At 42.7% G+C, this 23558-nt stretch overlaps 1 protein-coding gene across 1 annotated transcript in view; it reads left to right on the top strand.

The window, feature by feature from the left end:
* Nucleotides 1–4774: 4774 nt before the first annotated feature.
* Nucleotides 4775–23558, top strand: part of AVIL (advillin) — a 316912-nt gene continuing 298128 nt past the window's right edge. The window contains exon 1 of the mRNA XM_078688800.1: nucleotides 4775–4905. The gene's annotated coding sequence lies outside the window, so the exon portion shown is untranslated. The remainder of the gene's footprint in view (nucleotides 4906–23558) is intronic.

The raw sequence follows: 23558 nt of genomic DNA, 5'->3' as shown, positions 1-23558 counted from the left end.
TTACAGATAAGGAAGCAGGTTCCAGCCAGAAGTTCAAATTCAGAAACACATTAATCAGCCCCTAATTCATTTATGTCAGTTGAGGCAGGGCAGGTGTGCTTTTCCACCCATAATCTACAGTGATGAACTAGAGGGTGGCATGGGTGAGCCAGAGGGTGGCATGGGTGAGCCAGAGGGTCGCAGTGGTGAAACAGAGGGTGGCAGTGGTGAAACAGAGGGTGCTGTGATGAACCAGATGTAGAAACAACATGTTCGCTACCGTTGCTACCCGAAAAGTAAGTTTGCGTTTGCGAACTGGTACAAAATCCTCGCAAACTGGCAGAAATCCTTGCGAACACAAAAAAAAAAACCGCAAAGTCGCGAGAGTTCGCGGATTTTGCAGATTGCGAATCCGTAAATACGCAATTTCGCGGATTGCCAATTCGCAAAATCCGCCCATGCTTAGCAATCACATCTTTATGAGAAACCATTGAATAGGCGAAAGTTATAGTATGGAGAGTGAAAAGCGAGAGTGGAAACTGCGGCTTCAGAGTGCTAGTACACTAATGACTCTTCAGGCAAATAGGAAGTTAAGGAGAAGGGAAGTGAAATCAGGGACTGTGATGGAGCAGGGGAAAAATTAAACATTTTGTATACCCCTTGTAAAGTCATTCTCTCATAACTGTAACATTTACTAATTATGTGAAGCATAAAAACTAATCAACCAGGTGCACATAGAATAGACACCATACGTGGGAAAACTAATTGCTATTCTGCTAAAAAATGTATTTGCTAATAAATCAAAAATTATATTAATATAGAGCTGTCATATTGTAGATATAATCGAATAAAATGTGTACATCTGTGCTTATGGTAGAAGTTTTGTGGCATAAAGAATGCAGATGGTAAGTAAATGACGCATATTCGTATGCTTTTACTAGGTAACTACTAACAGGGAAAATTAGAATGGTGGGAGGTAAACAGAAGGGTTAAAATTCTATATCTAACGTCTGTTGTGTTTGTTTTCGTATTAGTTCTGATTGAGGCCAGTGTGGCCTAGTCTGAAAATGGCTGTTTAAACGAGACAATGAAATTGACTCCGGGGAAAGATGGCCCCTGCGCATGCGGGGAGTATGCTAACAATGAGTGAATGGCCTGTGCTCGGAGTGAGAGATGTAAAGGTCGGCTTAGCTTATGACCGGGAGATGTGCCAAAGGATGCTTGCATTTAAAAAGCCTGGGAAAAGGAGAATGCTGTAACCTTATTATGAATAAAAGATACAAGGACTGAATGACAATTGCAACTTGGACAATTTAGTAATACCAAAGTATTTGGGAATGACATTGCAAATTGAAAACTGGTTTGGACAAGGAGAACATGAGGTGATCATCACCACCCCTCTAATGGACTAATGAGAAATGAGTGTGGACCCTAAATAGTTTCAATTTTGGGTTAGATAGTTAGTGAAAATGGTATAAAAGAGCTTGTGCGAAAAAAGGAAAATGTTGTTGGTTCCATGGATTTTATTTGCACCACGACATGCTGTCGGTCTGAACAATTTTATCGTGCAAAAGACTTTGAATTATTTTTGGACTTTAAATTTTGATGGGGCAAAGAAATCGAATACGGAGATCTATGTCGGGAGGCAGACATCGAGGAGGTTAGAAAGACAGTCAGCTTGGGAACCTGTTCTATGCAGTTCTGTCACCTTCCTATGGCAGATTGGTAATATGTTTTCTAAATTTTCATTTCTTGAATGTAATTAATAAATGCTAAAACTTTTGCTTGTCTAAAGAAAATGCTATTTTTCCTTTCCTATTGAATTTAGATACATTTTCTGTAAAATATAAACTCGAGTCTGTTTTTATTTAGAATAAAACTCATGACAAATTAAACATTGAAATTATGGAAAAAATGTGATTGAGCTGGTCTTAATCGTCATCTACTGAATTCTACTAGTTGGTCCATCGACCAAATAGAGGAGTACCTTAATGTTTACTTCCTTATGTCCGCTGAGATGATTTGATATGTACATGTATGTATATAATGTATAGAATTTAGAGTTTAGGTTAATGAGGTACCCCGCTATCCAGCAGCTGGCCTTCTTTTTCACTGATTCAGGAGTAGTGTGATGTGTGACTCACGGTGCTATGGGCCCCAACGATGAGTAGAGTAAATTGTTCCTGAATTGGATGAGATTTGAGGGTTGTTGGGGAGCCGCGCTGGATCAGCTGTTAGCAGCATTATACAGCAACATGATTGCTGTATCACAACAATAGCAAATGGCATTAAACAGTTCAAAGCAGACTAATCCCCCGAGCAGTTACTACAATTTGGTATGATTTTTGTAGAAGTACATATTACTTCGGAATAAACTCTGCTCTCAACTGTACTTGGAGATTATACGACAACGAACTTCCTTTCGTTTCGATGGGGCTTTTAACCAGGAAGGGAACAAATGGACAGTCACCGTTGCCATTTGTGACACGAGCTGTCAGTCTGAACTCTGCACTGTAGAGGCAGCTCCACACTTGACCCAGCTCGTATTAAAACCAGCCTCCCAAATATCAAACTCAACACATACACTCTGCATTCCCACCCCCAGGATGAGGTATCGGTGTATTGAGTGTGGGATAGATTAAACACATTTCCAGAGAAGGTTTGCGGATTGCCTCTCAGTTATAACCAGGGCACAATTCCTATAAAAAGAAGTGGGGGGACTGACCAAGAAATACAGTATGCAAATAACCTCATGACGTCACGACGTAGCGCTATAAAATAAATAAAATTGTGCTATTTAAATTACTGGTGTAAATACTGGGACAGACTAACCCATCTGAGTCTTTCAGTGTCTGCATTTATATACAGGGACAGAGCAAAGGCATGCCTCTCTTAAGTACCTATGAAGAGAAGGCAAGCTATGTGTCTTTGTTTCCCTCTGTGGCATTTACATTTAAATGTAAGGTTCCAGGCGTCCCCAGTCAGCATATACAAACAAAAAGAGGCCGGATGGCCCCTTAACTTCGGCCCAGCTCGAGGTGAAAAAAGGCTCCCTTGCTGCCTGAACGTTGCTGCTGGGAATGGAAAGCAGACAAGGTAGTGGCGCTGCTGAATGTGTTCCGGTGTCTTACACTAGGACAAGTTCAATATATTTCTGTGGGGCCTAACTTCTTGGCAGGGGGGACGGCGTCCACCCTGGAAAAATAGTGGGTGGAAGCTGTGTACCTGCTGAATAAATCATACATTCACCCCTAGTTAAGAGATATGGGTTAATTCCATCGATCTTTTGCTCATCATGCCACCCCAGTTTAGACCCAGCCATGTACAAATCAGTCTTGACCCTGTTCAACAATAATCCTGGGACCATCTCACGCCACTCCAGTTTAGACTCAGCCATATGCAAATCAGTCTTGACCCTGTGCCTCATGGGAACAGTCCAGACTGAACTGCCAAGCCAGGTCCTCCCTGTACCGGAAAGAAGCATCCTGGGACCGGTTTCTGGGTATTACACATCATCAGCCAGGCTAGCTTGAATCTAGTGGCACAGCAAGCAAGGGACCCACGTCTGGGCATACCCATCCCACTTAGGGTGAAAAGTTCTACGCAAACAAATGATGGACGGAATGCTGAATAAATCATACATTCACCCCCAGTCAAGAGACCTGGGTTAAATCCATCCTTCTTTTGCTCACCATGCCACCCCAGTTTAGACCCAGCCATATGCAAATCAGTCTTGACCCTGTGCCTCATGGGAACAGTCCAGACCGAACTGCCAATCCAGGTCCTCCCCGGACCGGAACCAAGCATCCTGGGACCGGTTTCGTAACATGAAAAGTGACCCTAGTGGACCAAAAATTGGCGCATTTACTGAATGTTCAACCTTGTAAACTTGGGGGGCAGATTTACAAGCCCCTTGCGCCACTTTTGCATCACTTTTAACATGGAAAAGGTGACGCAAAAGTGGCGCAAGGGGCTTGTAAATAAGCCCCTTGAGGTTTAGTGGGACCAGTTTCAGTAGACTGCACTTTCCCCAATGATGGGTAGGAGAATCCTTCTCTGTGGAATGGGCCCCTGAGGACTTGACCTGAAAGTGACCCCTCTCCCCTCCCCCCACACAAAGAACACGTCTGCACTTCCACTGGCTGGTTTTACTGTAGGCCCAATCTCACTATTTAGAGTTTAGAGGGAATACGTTTTTACCAAAGAGGGGTGGCGATTCCTTCCGTGTGGGAGTGGTCCTTGACGGTTGGATACGCTGCTACTTTTCTGTTGTATTGAGTGAATGCTCACTTTTCACAAATACAACAGTCACAAACCCTCCAGCAAGCAAGCCAACATATTTTGCTCACACAGCGAGTTGCAGGAGTCGAGGACTTCGAGCACAGTTGCTGCTCGCATCCGGCTGGGAGTCCTGCTTCCAGTCAGTTGCCTTCGGCCCTGTCTCGCCTTTGTGCTTTTAATCCTCCATAATTCTGCCGACGTCAGCACATGTAAATGCATCTGCGATATTGCTACAACCCCCTTCTTGAATTATTGATTGCACTGGATGTGCACTTTAGACAAATCAATGAGATGTTTGTGGGTGGGGCTGAGATGGGGACATAATGCACAGAAAAGAAAAAAAAAAGCCTTTTAAGGAGCAGCTTTCCTGCTCGACTGCTTTGAATATGAACAAATAGATCTTTTTTCCGCTTCTCCTTATTTGACTAGCGGCAGGTGAGGCAAGGGCGGTTGCCAGGCGAGGAGGCCTGGGCGATGCAAACGCAGTCAAATATGATCAGTCAGCTTGAAGCAGGTGGGCGAGGGGGTGCAGGGTGGGCCTGATGTGAGGTGGAGTGCAGCTGTCTTCAGCGCGTGCAGTCACACCTGGCGCGCGCCCTCGTCAGCGACGACGGAGAGAGTTCGCCGCCACAGCTCTCCTAACAGGTACAGTCACCGTTTCAATAGCAGTAAGATAGTCAAGTGGGTTACTGCACCAGCTGCGTGGATCTGCGTGCCAGTTGTCGTACCCCGCGTCCCCTTGAGCATTGTAATTGGATCTTGAGACACGATTTGAGAGGTTAATTTTTAAATGTATTTGAAGATTTAATTTTTAAAACATGGATATTTTGGGTTGTATTCTATTCTTATGTCGTAGCTACTAACTCACTTAGATGAAAAGACGTACTTTACCTTAAAACGCTCTCTCCATACCAGGCAGTGGTATACAGCCCATTTGTATTTTGGAGCTGCTAATGGCAACCGGCTGAGCACAGTCTCAAAGTATTGCGGTAAAAACAGTGAACCTGTGTATTAGTCACTGAGTGTGTATGTTTTTTTTATTTGGGGAGCGTTGGTCTGATTTTAAATAGTAAAACTGCTTATACCCTCACCTGGAGTCTCGATGGTGACGATTAAAGATTCACCTATTATCACTCCCAATCTACGGGAAAAACTTCTCTGTTTACACTATTTTACTCTGTCCTTTACTTGTTCCACACCCACTTAAGTCTTTGTAGCTTTTATTTTAGCAAACAGCTACAGTAAGGATTTCAAATTTGCCTAAAAAGAACAGAAACTAATATGAAAGCAAAGGACAAAAAGACAAATGTATAAAAAAAGAAATGCAGGTCCAAAGAGTGCCTAAATTGGGGGTACGGAGTTTTTTTGGGGGGTGGGAATGGGTGCTGCGGAGAGTGCTACATCTCGAGACACACAGTTGGTAAGGCACACCCTTCATTCATGTTTTCAAAAACCACTAAGCGGCCACGATTAAGGAGGAGTTGATATATTACATATGCTGTGTTGTGTTTTGTGATCGCCATGAATGACTGTTTGGCTGTGATGGAGAGTAGAGATTTGTTAAGTGTTTAGTAATGGCTTGTAATGATTATTGTCAAAGTTAAATGAGCTGGTTCTTTGTATAGTTTTGTGCCTGTGCATGGGTGTGCTAAAGGACTTAGGTGCTTTTCGTTGGGCTGTGTGGTTGCCCATGGCCTGGCCTTTGCAGAAGCATCACTAGCTAGGTACACAGCTTCAAGGCAGTGTGCACATGAGGATGTGGTAATTTTAAGATGCTGACATTTTTTAAGGTGTGTGTTGTTGTGTGGAGATTGCTGTTGAGTTAGTAGTGCTTTGCCATGCTATGGTTGTGGTGCTGTTTTGTGCCCATGAGGGGCCAGAGGCTTACTGATCTGGCTGACTCAGCTTTTTATTGTCCTTTGTTGTCCACCAAGGCTTTTGGGAGTTACATCAAAGTTCAGAACTTTTCTATGCACATTTTAGCCGAATTATGTTATACATGAGTAAATCGATCATTCCTGCCGCTGGAGACTAATAAGAATTTATTTGGAATATGTTTGTCTCCTGCAAGGCATGTTTTGTCAACTCCTAAACTATATTGCTCAGGAAGTACTTGAAGATTAGACGCCCAATGCCAGCCAATGACAACCTCGCAGGGTCAACCCAGCTCTTTGACCATCACCCATCACTAACCATTGTATCTGATCCAAAGGATGCTGAAACTGCTGCTAGTGGTTTGTCGTGCAAAAACCTCCAAGAAAATGCTTGTAATAATTCTAACAAAGCGAATTAAAGAACATCTGGAAGGTAGAAGGAGCTGCAATGTTAACTCCTGAATGGGACTGGCAGGGGAATAACTGACTGCCTTCTAGAGTCATAGGCAGGAGGATAACGTGGTAACAAATCACATTCTGTAGCCTCTATAGGTGGCCCATATAGAGTAAATCTTTACAGAATTTTTACAGGACTCAGAAAATATGATAATACGCTTCCAAAAGAACTGAAAAGTTCAAATCTGTGTGTTATAGAACCTCACAAGACTACAGCGCATCCGTATCAATCAAGCTACTGGTTTCAGTAGTCTGTGGAATTTGTGTTGTGGCCAAATGTCTTTCGAAGAGTTTGTATTGCAGGACCTACACATCTTGGCTGTACGTGGTTGTGAGAGAGAGAGAGGCAAAGAGAAAGAGAGTGAGACTAGATAGAGTCTGAAGCGGGTAGATATTTGGACTCCAGGTCAGTTACAAAGACTACGTTTACAGCCCCCAAGAGGGACCACAGTTTATAAAACATGAGGGCTATATAAGTATGGTGACCTCCCGATCTTTAATTGTTGTCCTGGAATCAACCTTACTATGCCTGCATCCGGTTATGTTATGTTATTTTGATATGTATAGCACAATATTCACCCTTGAGGGTTTACAGGTGCTTAAGCAGGTTGCATTAGTGTGTTGCCCACCACATTATTTGAAGAGCTAGGGACCAGATGTACAACCCGTTTTGGCATGCGCAAACAAGTTTGCTAATCCGTTTTTGCAGGCAAAAAAAATATTGGGCCATGTACATAGCCTATTTAGCGAGTCGCAATGTTTTTGCTACTCGCTAAATAGGTTTTGCGAATCGCTATTTTTAAGGGGCGTTCATTTCCAAATAGCGAGTCTCAAAACAATGTACTAATGTTTTGCGACCGCAATTGCGGTCACAAAACACTCGCAATTACCACCTACTTCAAGTAGGTGGTAATGCATTTGCAAATGCATGCAAAATAATTTTTAAGGGCAGGAAGTGGTGCCAGGGACCACTGCCTGCCCTTAAAAAATGAAACAAAATCGTTTCATTTTTTCTTTTTTAAATGCATCCCGTTTTCCTTTAAGGAAAACGGGCTGTATTTAAAAAAAAAACTGCTTTAATAAAAAGCCAGCAGGCCAACATCCCTCGGAGGGCTGGCATTCACAATGGGCTCACAAATTGTGAGAGGCTCCTTAATATTAATGAGCCTCACAATTTGCGACCCCATCGGGAATCGCAAAACAGTGTAAACACACTGTTGTACATTTCATTTAGTGCCTCACAATTTGCGACTCGCAATGTGTCGCAAATTGCGAGGCGCTAAATGAAAGGGTCGTACATCTGGCCCTAGGTTTTCAGCTTCTTGTAAAGCTCAAGTAGTGAGTAGGACGCTCAGATGTGTTGTGGGAGGTCATTCAGTGTATTGGGTACTATGTGAGAGAAAGAGCGACCTCCTGTTTTGCTCTAGTGAATGAGGGGGATGTGTGCAAGTGAGCTTGGGCATATGTGTCTTGATGTTGTGAAAGTGTATGTGGCTACGGAGGTACCTGGGTTCCAATGTTGTGCAGGGCTTTGTAGGAGTGCTTGATGAGTTTGAATTGACTGTGTTTGTCACTGGGGAGCCAATGGGGCTCCTGGAGGTGAGATGTGGGGTGGTGTTGAAGGTTAAGGATGAGTCTTCTGGTGGAGTTCTGTTTGGGCTGAAGTCTGTTCAGGAGTTCTTTGGAAATTCCGGCATACAGTGTATTTCCGTAGTTGAGTCGGCTTGTGATGAGTGCTTGCGTAACAGTTTGTCTGGTGTTCAGTGGAAGACCCTTGAAGATTGTTTGTAGCATTCATAGGATGTGAAAGCAGGTGGAGCTCACAGCTTTGACCTGTGCTGTCATGTTGAGCTTGCCATCCACAATGATAGCAAGATTATTGGTGTGGTTGGTGGGTTTGGTGTGGGTTCCACTTCAGTTGGCTACTAGGTGTCATCCCAAGGGGAGTTCTTTGGTCTTGTCACAGTTGAAGTTCAAGCAGTTGGTTCCCATTCATTAAACCAATGGTTCTGGAGGTGTGGGTCTTATTTATCAGGGAGAGGATGAGTTGGGTATTGTCTGCGTAGATGAAGGTGCTGCCTTGAGATCTGATGATGTTAGTGAGTAGAGCTGTGTAGACTTTGAACAGGGGTTGGGCTGAGGAAAGAACCTTGGGGGACTTCGCATACCAGTTTCTTGACCTCAGATGTGAAGTGTGACAGGCTGATTCTTTGGGTTCTTTCTGTGAGGAAGCAGCAGATCCAGTTGAATGTTGGTTCTTGGATAACACACTTGTGGAGTCTGCTGATAAATGTTATGTGGGAGCCAGTACCAAATGCCAGGGAGGATGAGCAGGACAAGAGCGGATGTTTCGCCTCTGTCAAGGATGGTCCTGATATTGTCAGTGGCTGTGATTAGTGCAGTTTTTGCACAGTGGTTCTTTCTGAATCCTGACTATAGGTTGTCCAGTATGTAGTGCAGCTCAAGGTGACTAGTGAGTTGTGTGTTATTGGCCTTTTCAATTACTTTCCTGGGTGGAGAAGCAGGGAGATAAGTCTGAATTTGTCCAATTGGCTTGGGGCAGCTGAAGATGTTTAAGGAGGGCATTGACTGCTACATACTTGCAGGTTTTGGGCAAGTGGGCAGAGGTGGTGGAGGTGTTCAGTTTGTAGGTATGTGCTGTGCTAATTGGTGATGCACCAAGGTTGAAGATGTGGTGGAGGCAAGGATCTGATAGAGCCCTAAATTGGATGGTCCGCATGATTGAGGCTGTTTATTCGCTGATGCAAGACTTCCATCTGGCCAGGTGGTTGCCTTGATTGGTGACAGACAGGTTGGTGATGAGTTTGCTGAGATGTGGATGGTCTGCGAAGTTGCTGTAGATGTATGTGTTTTTGTAAGTTATTTCAGAATAATCATGCAGTGTCCTCCGCATTGTTACAAATCCAATACCAACTTTATTCACTTCCTGTTCAACACACATTGAAAGACAGTAATTGTCCAAGGCTGAAGTCTAGCCTGCTACTTCACTATGAACCTAAGGTTTAGAATATGTTTGATCTCACTGTTAACTCTAATTTTCGGCCCTAAAGCCTCGAAGGACCCCGACACCAGGAAAAATAACAATGAGTTTTAGAGTCAAAACTAATTCAGAACTCAGTTCAACTCATTTTAATCAATGCAGTAATTCAGTGCTGCTCTTTTCACATTTGAAAATTGCAAATATTTTATATGTGTTCACTTTTTCACAGTAGGGGACCTATGAACCCGTTGTCTGCTCGAGTGGGCTATTGCAGTGCGATATACCAGATGGGCCTAAGAAGGCTGTCTACAAATTTTGGGTTGACACAATGTTACATCCAAAGCAGCATTGAAAATAGACACCATAAGCACTTATCTCCATTTAACCTTCTGTACATTGGCTACTTGTAGTTAAAAGGATAACATTGACATTACTTGGTCTGGTGCACAAACCGGTTTATAGTAATACTTTCAGTCCTTTATCTTTAGGTCTTCAAATTTGCTATCCTAATGAGTAGTTGCATGAACAGGCTCATTTACACTGCTATCACGTCTAAGCGCTAACTGCAACACAACTCAAAGGACGTGCATTTCTGATTGTGCTTAGCTCTGGAATCTGTTTCAGACATATTTTGAAAACATGGCTGTATCTCAAATCAGTTCTCTTTCTCCCAGGAAGATTATTGAACTCAACAAGCCAAATAAATACGTATACATACAAATAATTTTGTGTATGTTTTTTATTTAAAAAATATCAGGTTTTTTTTTGTGATACATAACATGTCCAGTTTCTTTTATAGGTTTGTTAAGCTTGGACCAGGCTGGTTTATACATCCAACCAGTACCTATTTTGATGGGTTTGGGTGATGAGCCTTAGAGATTTAGATATTCTCTATTTACAAAAGGTAACATTTATTCAGTTTATGATCCATTTCCTTCGCTACATATGAGTACAGGGCACACAGTTATAAGTTAAACAGCATGCTATTTATTTTGTTATTCTTTTAGTTTGTTCTAATGTTAGTGTAGAGGGCAAACCGTGAAAAAGAGGAGGAGGAAACAATGGTTAACGGCTTAATTTGTAAAGTAGCCTTCATCGTGACATGCTGGACAGTTTTGGAGAACAAATAGGTACAGGAATTAAATGTATGCACCAAGTACAAACCATACCTGCCAACTTGAAGAACAATCTCACTGTGTGAGGAGAGGCTGGGTCTTGAAGGGGCCGGGTCTTGAAGGGGCAGGGCCTCGTGCCAAGAAGTACCAACGAGACAATTTTGAACCCGGTCCCGCACCCAAGCCCCCTTTCCCTCCCCCCAAAAAGCTTGCGAAGGCTGGCGCAGATGTCATGGGATGTTTTCACACCCTTAATAGACGTCGGCAGTTCAAAGCCTCGGAAAACGACCTGGAAAACCGCTATTTACAGTGGTTTCAACTTGTTTTCTCTGCCACCGTGTGATATCGGCTCCTCACTGGGAGACAGCATGATGGGAGCCAATATTGTGTGTCACACGGTGGCAGTGTGTGAATTGAGTTGGCAGGTATGCACAAACTGTGTCTGCCTGGTATTGGGTTTGCACCAAAACATCTGTGGGAAGGAGGTAGTATTGAATTGAAGTATGTTTCCCCTGTTTCAAGGCTCTTGGTCTTGTTTGTACAGGAGATTGAAGTCTTGCTATCAAGGAGGGCATAGTCACTAGGACAAACACAGCTGGAGGGTTCCCAAAAACAACAAATCTTAAAAAGAACAAAGATGGCCTTATGTTGGGACAAGAATGTCACCTTCATGGTGTACTCCTGCCGTCTGTGACCTTACTACATGTGAAACTGGTAACCTGACTTTTGTTGGCCAAACCAGCATGCTAATCTAGCTGTTCATGCTAATCTCTCTCATGGCAAAGCCAAGGTCCCAGAACCTGTTCTGTGGCCTGGAGGAGAACACTATGGGGTCGATTCCGATCCGGTAAAAAGCGCTCCGATTACCTGTATGGAGCCTTTTTCCCGTATGAATCGTACACCTACAACGTCCCCGTACGAACTAGCAAGTACGATCCTATCCCAAAGCGCCACTCCGTACGACTCGTACCAAACACCGTACGACTCTAATCTCCGTACGACTCTCCCTCGGAACTCGCTGTAAGCGACATCTGTACGGTTCGCGGCTGCTTTTTCCGAACCGGCAAGTACGATTTGCGTTGGGTACGCACCGTACGACCCTTTTTCTATGGGAGCTGAAAACAGCCGCAAAAGCAGAGTTCGCCCCGAAACAGGTACGGAACGCCCCCCCCCGGGTACGGTGCGTACCTCCCATGATCGCAGGGGTACGCACCGTACCCCTGCGATCACGGGGTGTACGCACCGTACCCCGCGTTCTTGGGGTGTACGCACCGTACCCCATGTACGCTGGGTGTACGGTGCGTACCCCATGTCCGCTGAGTGTACGGTGCGTATCCCCCATGATCGCAGGGGTACGGTGCGTACCCCAGCGATCATGGCGGGGTACGCACTGTACGGTGTGTATGTGAATGTACGCTTTTCCGTACGAATTGCCCTTACCTGACGTGGACCGTACGAATCGCGTCCTGATACCCCGGTCCGGATCGTACTCGTCGAGTCGTACGGTGTGTGTACGAGTCGTACGGAAACAGCTCCGGATGCGAATCGTACGGACGAGAATTTTACCGGATCGGAATCGACCCCAAAGTGTGCTCTCTTTTGATGACATGGAAGTACTGTCCATATGCTGGATCGTTGACACAAAGCAGTGACAGAAGTGTACCGATTTTTAAGGATTAACAATCATGAGCAGACCTTTTCTCTCTTCTAGGGGAAGTGCAACCTCCTGGCCACAATCATCTAAAAATTCTGCTTTTATGTACAACCCAGACCCTTTCACTGACATTCTGTATGTGTTTATTCACTGCATGTGTGAGTCATACATGACAGTGAGACTGTGTGCAATGTTTGCTGGGACCATTGAGCACCATTTTGGGTAGCCCCTGGTTTAGTATGGCACAGATGGAGAATGTTTACCTTACCCAAACCGTTGAAGTGTACTGACTGCTTTGCTAAAGCAAGTGGGTGGAGACTCAGATACAGTAGTTAGGAAGGATAGTGACAGGGCTGCCCTTAGAAATTCTGTGAGGACCTTTTAGCAAGGGATTACTGATTAGATTTTCCTGAGAATTGCCATTTTGTAGATGGTAGAGGGAGAGAAGTAAGTCAGAAGATTCTCTTGTTAAAGGTGGGGAACATTCTGAGGAGGTCTGCCCTTTTGTCTTTTCCTGATTCCTACTTTAGGAAGGCTGACAACAAACGGGTGCAGAGATCTTCGCACCTCATTGTGCCCGTATTTTCAATACTTCAGCTTTGAACCAGAATGAGAATCATCACTACCTGTGACAAGAGCCATCTTCTTGCACAAAGCAGTACAGCTAGATAATGACATTTGAAAGGAAACCACCACAAACCGGCTCCAAATTGTTAAACATCATATCAAAATCCACTGTATGAAAAATGAATATATAAGTGGAATCCACATCGTCCCACTTTGTTCTACTTCCAAGCTTGGTCCGCAGAGTACTTTAAGCACCACTGTGGGACTAGGCTGGTGTTTGCATGACAGCCAGTCACCCAGAGGTGAGGGGGCACTACTTAAAGTCTACACAACATTCTGTAGAACCTAATAATCTCCCTAGCACCTAGAAGCATAGAATAGAAGGGGTGTGCCTGGCCCAGCAGGAGAGTGACTCCCCAGGAGGAGAAGACCAGAAGTATTCCTGACATGTGAAACATTCAGAGGAGACTGATACAATCTGGAGCAAAGCTGGTGCCTCTCAAGACGTAAGTGCTCCCTGTACTGCTTATGCAATTCATGTGGTGAACCACGTGAGGTAAATTTGCATCACAAGACTGCTGTGTGCTGTCCTGCATACCACAGGGCATCCGGAAGGACAAGTGCTGCGCTACACAATGCGCGACACTCTAAAGAGGATTGTTGTCATCGCTGTAGCTGGTAGCCCACTCTCTCAGCCTGGAGGCTATAACTGCCTTGAATACAGCGCTCAACAACAAGGCCACCTTGTGGACCTAAGTAATAGCCTGCTGCCCGCAGACCTGTCGCACTGCCTATGACGCGCAAGCATGAAACAGAGAAGCTCGCAGACCAGGATGGCTACTGCTGCATTCACTCAAAGCAGGTACCATGGGCCTGAAGAGAAAGAGACTGAGACTGTATCTTGAACTGTAAACATTCCCCTGCTGTACAGTCATATCAATATCAATGTGAACTCTTTCAGCCCAAGATCACACAAACTGTGACTTCATACCACAGGGTGATTGATTAGTGAACTGTGCTGTTTTTGCCTAACCCTGCTATCACCATGAGATTTTCCAGACCCGTGGGAGCCTCATAGGTATTGGAAGAGGTGCCCTATAGGTGGTGGGGCCCTCAACAGGCTCCCATAGTCAGGAGTACTCACCCTGAATTATTCTCCATTAATATGTGTAGTATTTCGTTTTGCTGGGACATTAAAAGTGATTCTCTTTTCTTCAAGACAAGCACGGGACTGGATGTGAATTATTTAGCTGGCTGGTTGATTGACTGTTAATTTATGAGTCTTTGCACCACATGCTATTTCCCTGAAAACCATTTGACTGCTCGTCTTCACCTACCTAAGAGTCAAGTACGTAAAGTGTGTCCTTGCCCAGTTTGCAGAGTCATAGTAGAGTGGCCCGGGGCACTAATGGTAAATGAACCCAACCATTGCAGTTGAGGTGCAGTAACCCCTGTACACCATATGGCCCCTAATGGCGTCTAAAGAAATGGCTAGTTAACAAAAATGTTAACTGAGACTTAGATGCGCACTACTTAATAGACATTAAACAAAATCTATCTTGTTTTAACACGTTTTTTACACAATTGTCATTTGTAATTTATTCACAAATATTTTAGAAATCAAAAGACACAATTTATGCATTACATTTGCATTTTTGAAATACATAAACTGAATTTCATTGTAAAAGCTTCATTCAGTATACAATAAATTTATAACAAGAAGATGTTCGTAGCCCAATGCCTTTCGGGACACTTTAGCAGTCCCTTCGTCAAGGGCAATGCTGCAAACCAAAAAGATAAAATACAGGCACATCAGTAATAGTTTTTATGTTAATATGTCAACATGTTCAAGTTCAACTAAGATAAACGCCATCGAACATCTTCTTGTTATAAATTTCTTGTATACTGAATGAAGCTTTTACAATGAAATTCAGTTTATGTATTTCAAAAATATTTGTGAATAAATTACAAATGACAATTGTGTAAAACCCGTGTTAAAACAAGATGGATTTTGTTTAATGTCTATTAAATAGTGCGCATCTAAGTCTCAGTTAACAATTTTGTTAACTAGCCATTTCTTTAGTTTCAAACATTGAGCAAAAAAAATTGGGTACACTCAAATTAGGTGCAGCACACAGATCAAAATAAATTGAATATAGATTGCACAAACTTTAAGTAACAAGGAGTGCTCAGAACACACAATCTTTTCTTATCTTTCCCTAAGGCATCTGACATAGCTGGAGTTAGGCATTTGTTAACGAGCATTTTAGATGGTAGGTTAAGTGTTAGGTTTTCTTCAAAACTCCTGTGCTGGCTTGAAGATGTTTGGGTTGGTGTGGGGAACAAGCATTGGTGGAGGAGCTAAGAATGATGCCAAAGCATAAATGCCCGCAGTATTTTGTGTTGGGGATGAGGTATGTGTGCCAACAATGGAGCACACACCATAGCGCTGAAAAGCCCTTCCATGTACGGTGAACGTTTTCGGTCTCATAGATATTTACATCCATTTCACTGTGGGGGGTCTCTTCATAGTCTGTGAGCTCCTCCTTGTGTGGAGAAATAATTTTGGTGGAGGGGGTGGTGCAGTGTGTAGCAACACTTGAGTTTGTGGAAAGACAAGGCACTTCCTCCATGAAATTAACCTGAACAGCAGTGGTCATCAGTGTACTGAAAGTGCCTAGAATACATTAAGTGCTGGCTCTAGCAGAGTGTTTGGACACTCCAGCCACATGGTTAGTGTTTAATATTTAGAGGTTGTCTTCACCACCCACTGTCTGTGGGACGCATGAGGAAAGCATTGCTCCAGTGTCCCTGCCCTGGATAGTGCACCTATACCAATAGCTTCCAACCAACAATGCCCATCAAGTTGGGAAAGTATTGCTGCTGGGCCCTCCAAAAAAGTGAAAACGCATGCGAGGGCCTGTGGTGGGAGTTCAAGGGACGAGCAGGTGGTAGAGAAATTGAGACTTTGTGATTGGCTGGGAGAGAAGCAATACAGCAGCAAAGGGTTTGGAAAAAAGCAAAAGAGGGACAGGGAGTGGCTTGAGAAGCAACAGGTGCTTAGGGTGAGGGGATTGAAAAATTATATAAAAAATAAGCCAGACCGGAAGTGGTGCGGGAAAGACTGTGTGAGTTGCTGGGGAATGGGGAGCCCTGAGAGCATAGGTGCTGAGATTTGAGGGGGGCATGAGTACATGAGAGAGATAGCAAGAGAGCACATGCATTTGTGTGAGGTGCTAAAAGTTAAAGAAAAAAGCAGTTGAAGGATACCAGTCATCCAATCAAAATGATTGTTATGAAGCCCTGTTCCTGCACAGGAGGAACAAAAGCAAATAGAGGAAGGAAACCCACTGAATAAGAAGCAAGCAAATGAGACTTACAAGAAACTCCACCAATGGTAAGCAAAAGGCTGGCCCAAAGCCCACCGTAAGATTTGGTATTGTCCATAACATGTGTTCAAGAGATATCAGTTAAAAGCTGTCTCTAGGCCAGACCTAAAAAGCAGTCTGGTCAAATTGAAAGTTAGAAAATAATTTTAGTATGGTGTGTATCTCTCATGCTCTAAAAACCTCTACATTGGAAGATATCCTCAATGTTCTTCAGTTTTTACAGTCGAAAACATCAAGGGTGTTTCTATCCGATCTGCAACCACTGATGAGTCATCAGTGATGACTCAGTAGAACTTTCCCTCTAAGTCCCATCAACAGTGGACAGAGGGTGGGATCCACTGCCCTGCCTTACATCCGGCCCAGAAAAACCTTTTCATGCCTGTGGCTGTTCAACTCAACAACCTTTAATGAAAGTATCAAGGAAGCCAATACGAGGCCATGAAAATTGATTCCCATGTTGCATGCACCAGCTTCCCCTTGACTGAACTGAACTGCACTGTTTCTTTTAATTCACAATGTAACTTTTGCCCAAGGACCAATAACACACATGGAAGGTTCAGAACACGTTTGAAATAATTAGCTGTTTTTTTTCTTTCTCCCTGCCCCCATGGTCAGCGTTCCAGTGCAGCCATGGTTTCAGCGTCTCCAATCAAACTGGTGTCCTGGCTTTCTACAAGTTTCCCTTCACTACTCCTTTACCTCCATAGTTATGATCTTGACTTGCGAAACAATGCACCAATGAGTACTTACCTCTCAAAGGGCACGAGTGGTAATGTAGCCCACTTGCTGTGTAAGCAGCCAGTATCACCTGGAATCCATCTTATATTGTAGCCAGAATTATTGGTCATCCTCTCCCCATGACTTCCCAAGATCTACACTTCTCTACACCCTGAACTCCTCGTTGAATCACATCCATGCACCTCACCAAAACCTATATATGCCGTCCTAACGACGTTCGTATATTTTTATTGTGCCATGCTGCTCTCTGGATATGTTTGGCAGAAATGCTGGAATAAATTGTGAACACCGCCACCCATATGTCAATATTAAACTGAACTCTTGGACTTCTGACCAATTTCCTTTACTCCATTGTTAAACACTCTTTACTTCGCTTCTCCTTGTGTAATAGTTTAATGGAGGTGTTTGCTGGCCAAAATGTTTGCTTTGGTGTTTGTCGGTAAATGACCCGCCCCAAAGATGCTGCTTTTCCCGTGTATGGTAATCAAACAAAGTGTCCCTGTCTCTTCTTGTTTCACTTTATCAGACGTTCCTTGTCTTTTTCTTCTCCTATCAACTCCGTCCTCCCTCATTTTCTCCCCTCTTTGACTCCATCGCCCCTTGCCTGTGCCGTGTCACCTCTTGACCCGTAATGTCTGTTTCTGTAACCTGAGTAGCCCCGTCTTACTTACCTCCTCCTTCCATCCTTACCTCAGTCCACTTCTACAACAGTTGGTCCCACAAGTCCCACCATTTCTTTTCCATCCTCCAGCCCTTATGCTCCTTGCGTATCTCATTCCTGTTGTCCCCCCTTCGTGCCCAACCCCTTGCACGACACTCTACTCCACACGCTCACCCTGCATCACCACTACTGAAGCCACCCTCTGTCCCTCGCCTGCCACTCTCTTAGTCGGCTTCTCTCGTTCATCAACCTCTCTTCTCACCTTCTCTGACAATGATCCTCTGAGCGACTCCACCAAGTCCACCCCTCTCCATGCAGGACATTTGGCTGACCCGAGGCCTCATGTCTCTTTCTGGCCCTAGGTCCCCTGGGCCCAGTAGTTGCCCATTTCCATCTGCCACTGTCCTTAGCCCCACTCCACTCTTAGCACTGCCTGCACCAGGCACCCTGTGGGTGCAGTCTACCTCTCACTTCCCTCACTCAAGCCCTCCTTTCCACCTCTTCTTGGGGCAAGGGGCACCATTTGCCCTTTGTGGACATATCAGGTCTGTTGCACGGTGCAGAGCAGGAATATCGATGGGGAAATATCGTGGAACAAAAATATCGCTGCAGAAATATCGTTTGGAAGAAATATCGACCACAAAAATATAGATGACAAGAATATCGACTGACAGGTAGGTAATATCAATTACAAAAATATCGTTGTATTAAATATCGTTTGCAAAAATATAGTTTACTAAAATATCGATTTTTTAATAATGTTATGTATTTTAGTATTTTTAATAAGAATTGTTTGTCATTTTATTATATGTTTTAAAACATTTCTACTTATTAATTTATTTGAAGTTTAATTTAGCGTTATTAGTTCTGTAGCGGGTTGAGGGTTTATAGGGGAATAGGATGGGAAGTAATTTAATTATGTAAAATTAATTTATTAATTATTGTGTTAATTTATTCAGTAAATATATTCAAATTCAAATTAATGTTATTGTTTGATTAGTAAAAATCGTTACAATCTTCGAACAGGTTAAAATTACAATTTTTAAAACAATATAAAAGAATAAATATTCTGTCTCTGGTAAAAAGACAACACTGATCATATTTCATCCAATACAGTGTATTGTTAAATTCTTTAACAAGGTTTTAGTAGTGTCATTTCTGCCACAGCGGACTTCCTGCCTTGATCCTCTTTTTGTGCTAGACCTTAGGAGCCATTTGTCAGTTAAATTTCTTGTAGCACTTTTGTTACTTTGGTCATGAATTTAAATCCACTGCATGCCAAGATGGAGGAAGTGCCTCCTAGCCAGCTTGTTACTGCTTGCCGGCAAGTGCGGATCTTTAACGTGACAAAGATGGCCCGTAGATTTCGTCTTCTTAAAGCCAGTAGAGCTGGACATGCACATAACAGGTGCATTAAAGTTTCCTTCTGGTATCCACACAGTCTGCAGTGGGAGCTTTCGTTTCGATGTTTCCAAGAAGGCCTTAAATCCTTTGAATGGTGCATGCCCATTCGGTAAGCTACGAGTGCTTTCTTTAAATGTTGACTAAAATGTGAGGCTAAGTATCCCTGTGGTTTTTGATGGGTGTAGGAGTTGATTACTGTCCATGCGTGGCGCCGTTTCGTTAGAGATATTTTGTCCTCTAACAGGGAATTCCTTTTTGCTGAGCCGTTGGCTGCCTTACAGAAGTGTACTTGGTCTATTTTTTTTCCATACTTCTTGTAGGTCCAATTTGGTCAAACAAGTGCTGAGGTAACTTCCCCATAAGGTGGTATTTGGCTGGTTTTCCTGGTAATTTATTTCCTTCCACCAAATGTTGTCCATTGACTTACTTGGGGCAGAGCGAATTTTATGACACAGTTTTGACCGGTATTTTTGATTTTGTAGGCCAAATTCAAGGCAAACTTGTGCGGGCGCGGCTGAGTGCGGCAGGTTAAACACTACTTTGTAAATTTTGTTTTGTAGGTTGTTTAAAAATGTTGCCTTCTCTCCTAGCCACGTGGTTAACCCGTATGACAAAGTCGGTAAAATTTGTGACGCCATTACTTTTAGTAAGTGAGTATAATTTGGGCCGGCCATTTTTTGTTGTTGTTGCCTATACGCATAGATCAATGACTGGGCCTTCCCTTTTAATACCAGAGAGTGCTTCTTTTTTGAGTTACATTGCCCAAGGGTCATCCCCAGATACTTGTATGAGTCCTGGTCTTCTAATACTGAGTCGTTGATTGACCATTTAAATGTCAATTTCTTCCCCTCCACTAGCCGGAGCACTTTCATTTTTTTTTGTTAGGCTCCAAATTTTCTTGTGCTAAATACGATGATAACAGATTTATTAAGCGTTGAAGACCTATAGGTGTTTTGCTTAGTAGCACTATATCGTCTGCATATTGCAGAATTAGAACTGAAACATTGCCAAGTTTCGGGGCGTGGCTCTCAATTATTTCTAGGTTGCTTCCAATGTCTGCTAAATATAAGTTGAAAACACTGGGGGCTAGGACTCAGCCTTGTTTTAGGCCGTCCTGGGTTTCAATTTTTTTTGTTAGGCTTGTCCCATTCCCTTGTTTTACCTTTGCCCATGTGTCGCTGTACAGAACGATTATTGCGTTTAGTAATTTATACGGCAACCCCCATTTTCTTAACTTTCCCCATAGTCTTGACCTACTTACATGGTCGAATGCTGCTTTTATGTCCACAAAACACTTGTATAGATGGTGGTTCTTTTTTTTGGCGTTCTCAGTTTGCAGTCCCAAGGTAGTCAGGTTTGTTGTTGTCCCCATCCCTTGTCTGAATCCAATTTGAAAACTAGTAATTATGTTGTTAGATTTTGCCCAGTCTTGCAGCTCTTCCAAGAGGCATGAGGCGTAGAGCTTGGCTTCGACGTCAATTAAGGAGATCAGCCTGTAATTTCCCGGATGTTTTCGATCTCCTTTCTTGTAAATTGGGTGGATGATGTTTCCTTTCCTTGAAGCAGGTATGTTTCCTTTTATAAAAATGTGATTAAATAACACTGTTAAGTGTTCGGCCCAGAACTCTTCGTTGGTTTTGAATACTGCGGTTCGAAGACCGTTTGGTCCAGGAGCCCCCTCTGCTTTGAGTTTTTGTATTAACTTTTTTAAATGAGTGCGGGTAGTCAGAGTTTGTTGGTGGGAAACGTCCTTATCGAGGATCGCGTTTCCGTGCATTCTTTCGCTGGCGCATGTGACTTTTAAGTTGTCTCGATCGATATTGTTTAATGGATCTTGATTATTTTCGTTTCTGTGTCGTTCTTTTTTTATGTAGAGGTTCTTCACGTAATCTCCCCAGGCCCTGTCCCCGATTCCGAGGTCCTGTTACAGTGCTGCACCTATGTTTAGGTCATTAATGATGCCCTAAAAGTCTCGGGAGTTCGATTTTTTACTTGTAAATAGCAGTTTTTCCCAGATCGATTCTTTGTGTAGTGCCTTCGCCTTCCACAGCTTTTTCCGGTATTTTTTTCTCATACTTCTGATGATGTTATTGTTTAATTTGTTTCCCTGTGCGACGGATCTCTGTTGGATCTTTAGCGCCCTGGCTATTTTTCTCTTTTCAAGTCTTAATTCAGAGTTAAACCATGGTGCGGACTTCACTTTTCCGTCTCTTTTTGCCCCTGGCAGAACCGAGTGCTTTTTCTTCAGGTCCTCTATTAGGTTTTCCCAGTTGTTTATGGGGTCTCCGTATTCTAAGCTCCCAAGTTTTGTCACAAAGTTACTAGCTGTGCACTGCATGTTCTTTGTTTCTCCTCCCCTCCACTTTATTTTCCGGAGGTTAAATTTTTCTGGTTGTTGCAGTAGCGAGCATAGTTTTTCAGCAATGGGAACTGCGATGATCATCCGTATGATTTGGGGGTATTGGTCACTTTCTATGCGCTGGACTATTGAGTATTCTTCTATAGAGTTTATTATACTGGCACTTACAATTGTAAAGTCTATAGTAGATTTAACCTTTCCACTCGTGTAGGTGGGTGCCGGCAAAGAGTGACCGTTTTTTTTGCTGTTTAAGATTGTTAGGCCCATTGTTTTGAAATTACGCAATGGAGCTTGTTTGGACCCTATTTGCTTTTCTTTTCTCCCTGTTGGGTCTACCTTTATCGGCGCTCAGTAGGTTACAATTAAAGTCTCCCGAAATTATCAACGAGCTTAGTTTATTGTTATTTTGCAGGGTTTTGATGAGTTTGATTAGCATTCCCATTTTTTCATTTTTTGCTTTTCGTTCTGGGTGTATATAGATGTTTAATAACAGAAGCTGGCGCTGGGGCTTTATTGTGATTTTTGTGACTTGAGCCCAATTTAGCCCTACGTCCTGTTTCTCTAATTCCCAGTAAAAATTTTGCGACACAAAGGTTGATAGTCCACCTCGTGGATGTCCGTATTTAGACTGCCTCTCTGCTAGTATGTGATGGTCAATAAAGCCTGGGATTCCGAGATTGGGCGAGTTCCAGGTCTCTTGTAGGATAATTATGTCTTGTTCACGGAAAAATGATTGAGTTTCTTGGTCCTGCTCCATGCTACTGAACCTGTGCACATTCCATGAGCATATTTTGATCGTTGCCGGGTTTATTTCTTCCATGTGTTGGTCTTGTGTTTGTTCTCTAACTGAGGTCTTTACGACATTTCTAGGAACTCTTTTTGTTTAGTGCCGTTGGGATCCATGACCAATCCTGGTTGCTACATTGGGGCCTGCTTTTGAATGTCAGGTTTTTAAAGTTGTTATTAGGTCCTGGTATTTTTTCCTGGGAAGATGCCCGTGCTCCGCGTAGGCACGTTTTTAACTTAGGGCTTTGTGGTTCCTCCTCCTTTAGATGGACTGAGCTGTTAGAAAGGGGATAGGGGTATCTGGGGCGCTTATGTTGCTTCAGGGTTATTCCCCAGCTCTCGAATGTTGCTTTGTGAGCAAAGATTTTAACTGCAAGCTCCTTTGATGTCCAAGTGATGACCGAGTTTTCAATGTCTGGCTTGGCTTTGTTTTGTTGGAACTCCACTGCTTCAATGTCTTGTGCGGATATTCCGTTTAATTCCGGGATTTCCTTGATTCGTTTTATCTATTCAGTAAATATAGTTTATTAATTAGTTGTTAATTAATTTTAATTAGTTAATTAATAATTATGTATGTTAATTGTTTCATTTATTTTAGTTGTGTGTTGTGGTGTTTATATATGTAAATGGTGTGTAGGGTGGTAAGTAATTCATTTTTTTGGGATTAATTATTAAATAGTTTAAAATTAATTTCTATTAATTATTTAGTAATTATTAATTGTAATTGTGTAAACAATTTTAGGTGTGTGTTGTGGTGTATGTATGTGTAAATGGTGTGAAAGCTGGTAAGTAATTAATTGTTTAATTAATAAATAATGAAAAATACATTTTAAATAATTAATTAGTAAATATTAATTGTCATTGTGCAATTAATTTTAGATGTGTGTTGTGGTGTTATATGTGTAAATGGCGTGAAAGCTGGTAAGTAATTAATTGTTTAATTAATAAATAATAAAATAATAATTTTCATTAATTAGTAAATATTAAATGTAATTGTGTAATACATTTTTTGTAAGTATTTGTTGTGAATTTTATAGTGCTAAATAATTTTGTTTTATCTTTGTTAATAATAATATATTTATATTTATATATCAATTATGTTAAAATTAGAAATTAAATTTATTGAAAATGTTGATATTTTTATTTTTTATTATTTTGGGATCCTGCGCTTTCCCTACTGTTGCACTCACTGGAGTGGGAATAGTAATTTTTACCCTTCCGCTATCCTGAGCTTTCCCTACTGTTGCACTTGTTGGAGTGGGAATAGTAATTTTGACCCCTACGCTATCCAGCG

This window comes from Lissotriton helveticus, chromosome 1_1, assembly GCF_964261635.1.
Source record: "Lissotriton helveticus chromosome 1_1, aLisHel1.1, whole genome shotgun sequence".
Lineage (NCBI taxonomy): Eukaryota > Metazoa > Chordata > Amphibia > Caudata > Salamandridae > Lissotriton > Lissotriton helveticus.
The sequence above is the reverse complement of the archived record's forward strand: the minus strand, read 5'-3'. Positions and strand labels throughout refer to the sequence as shown.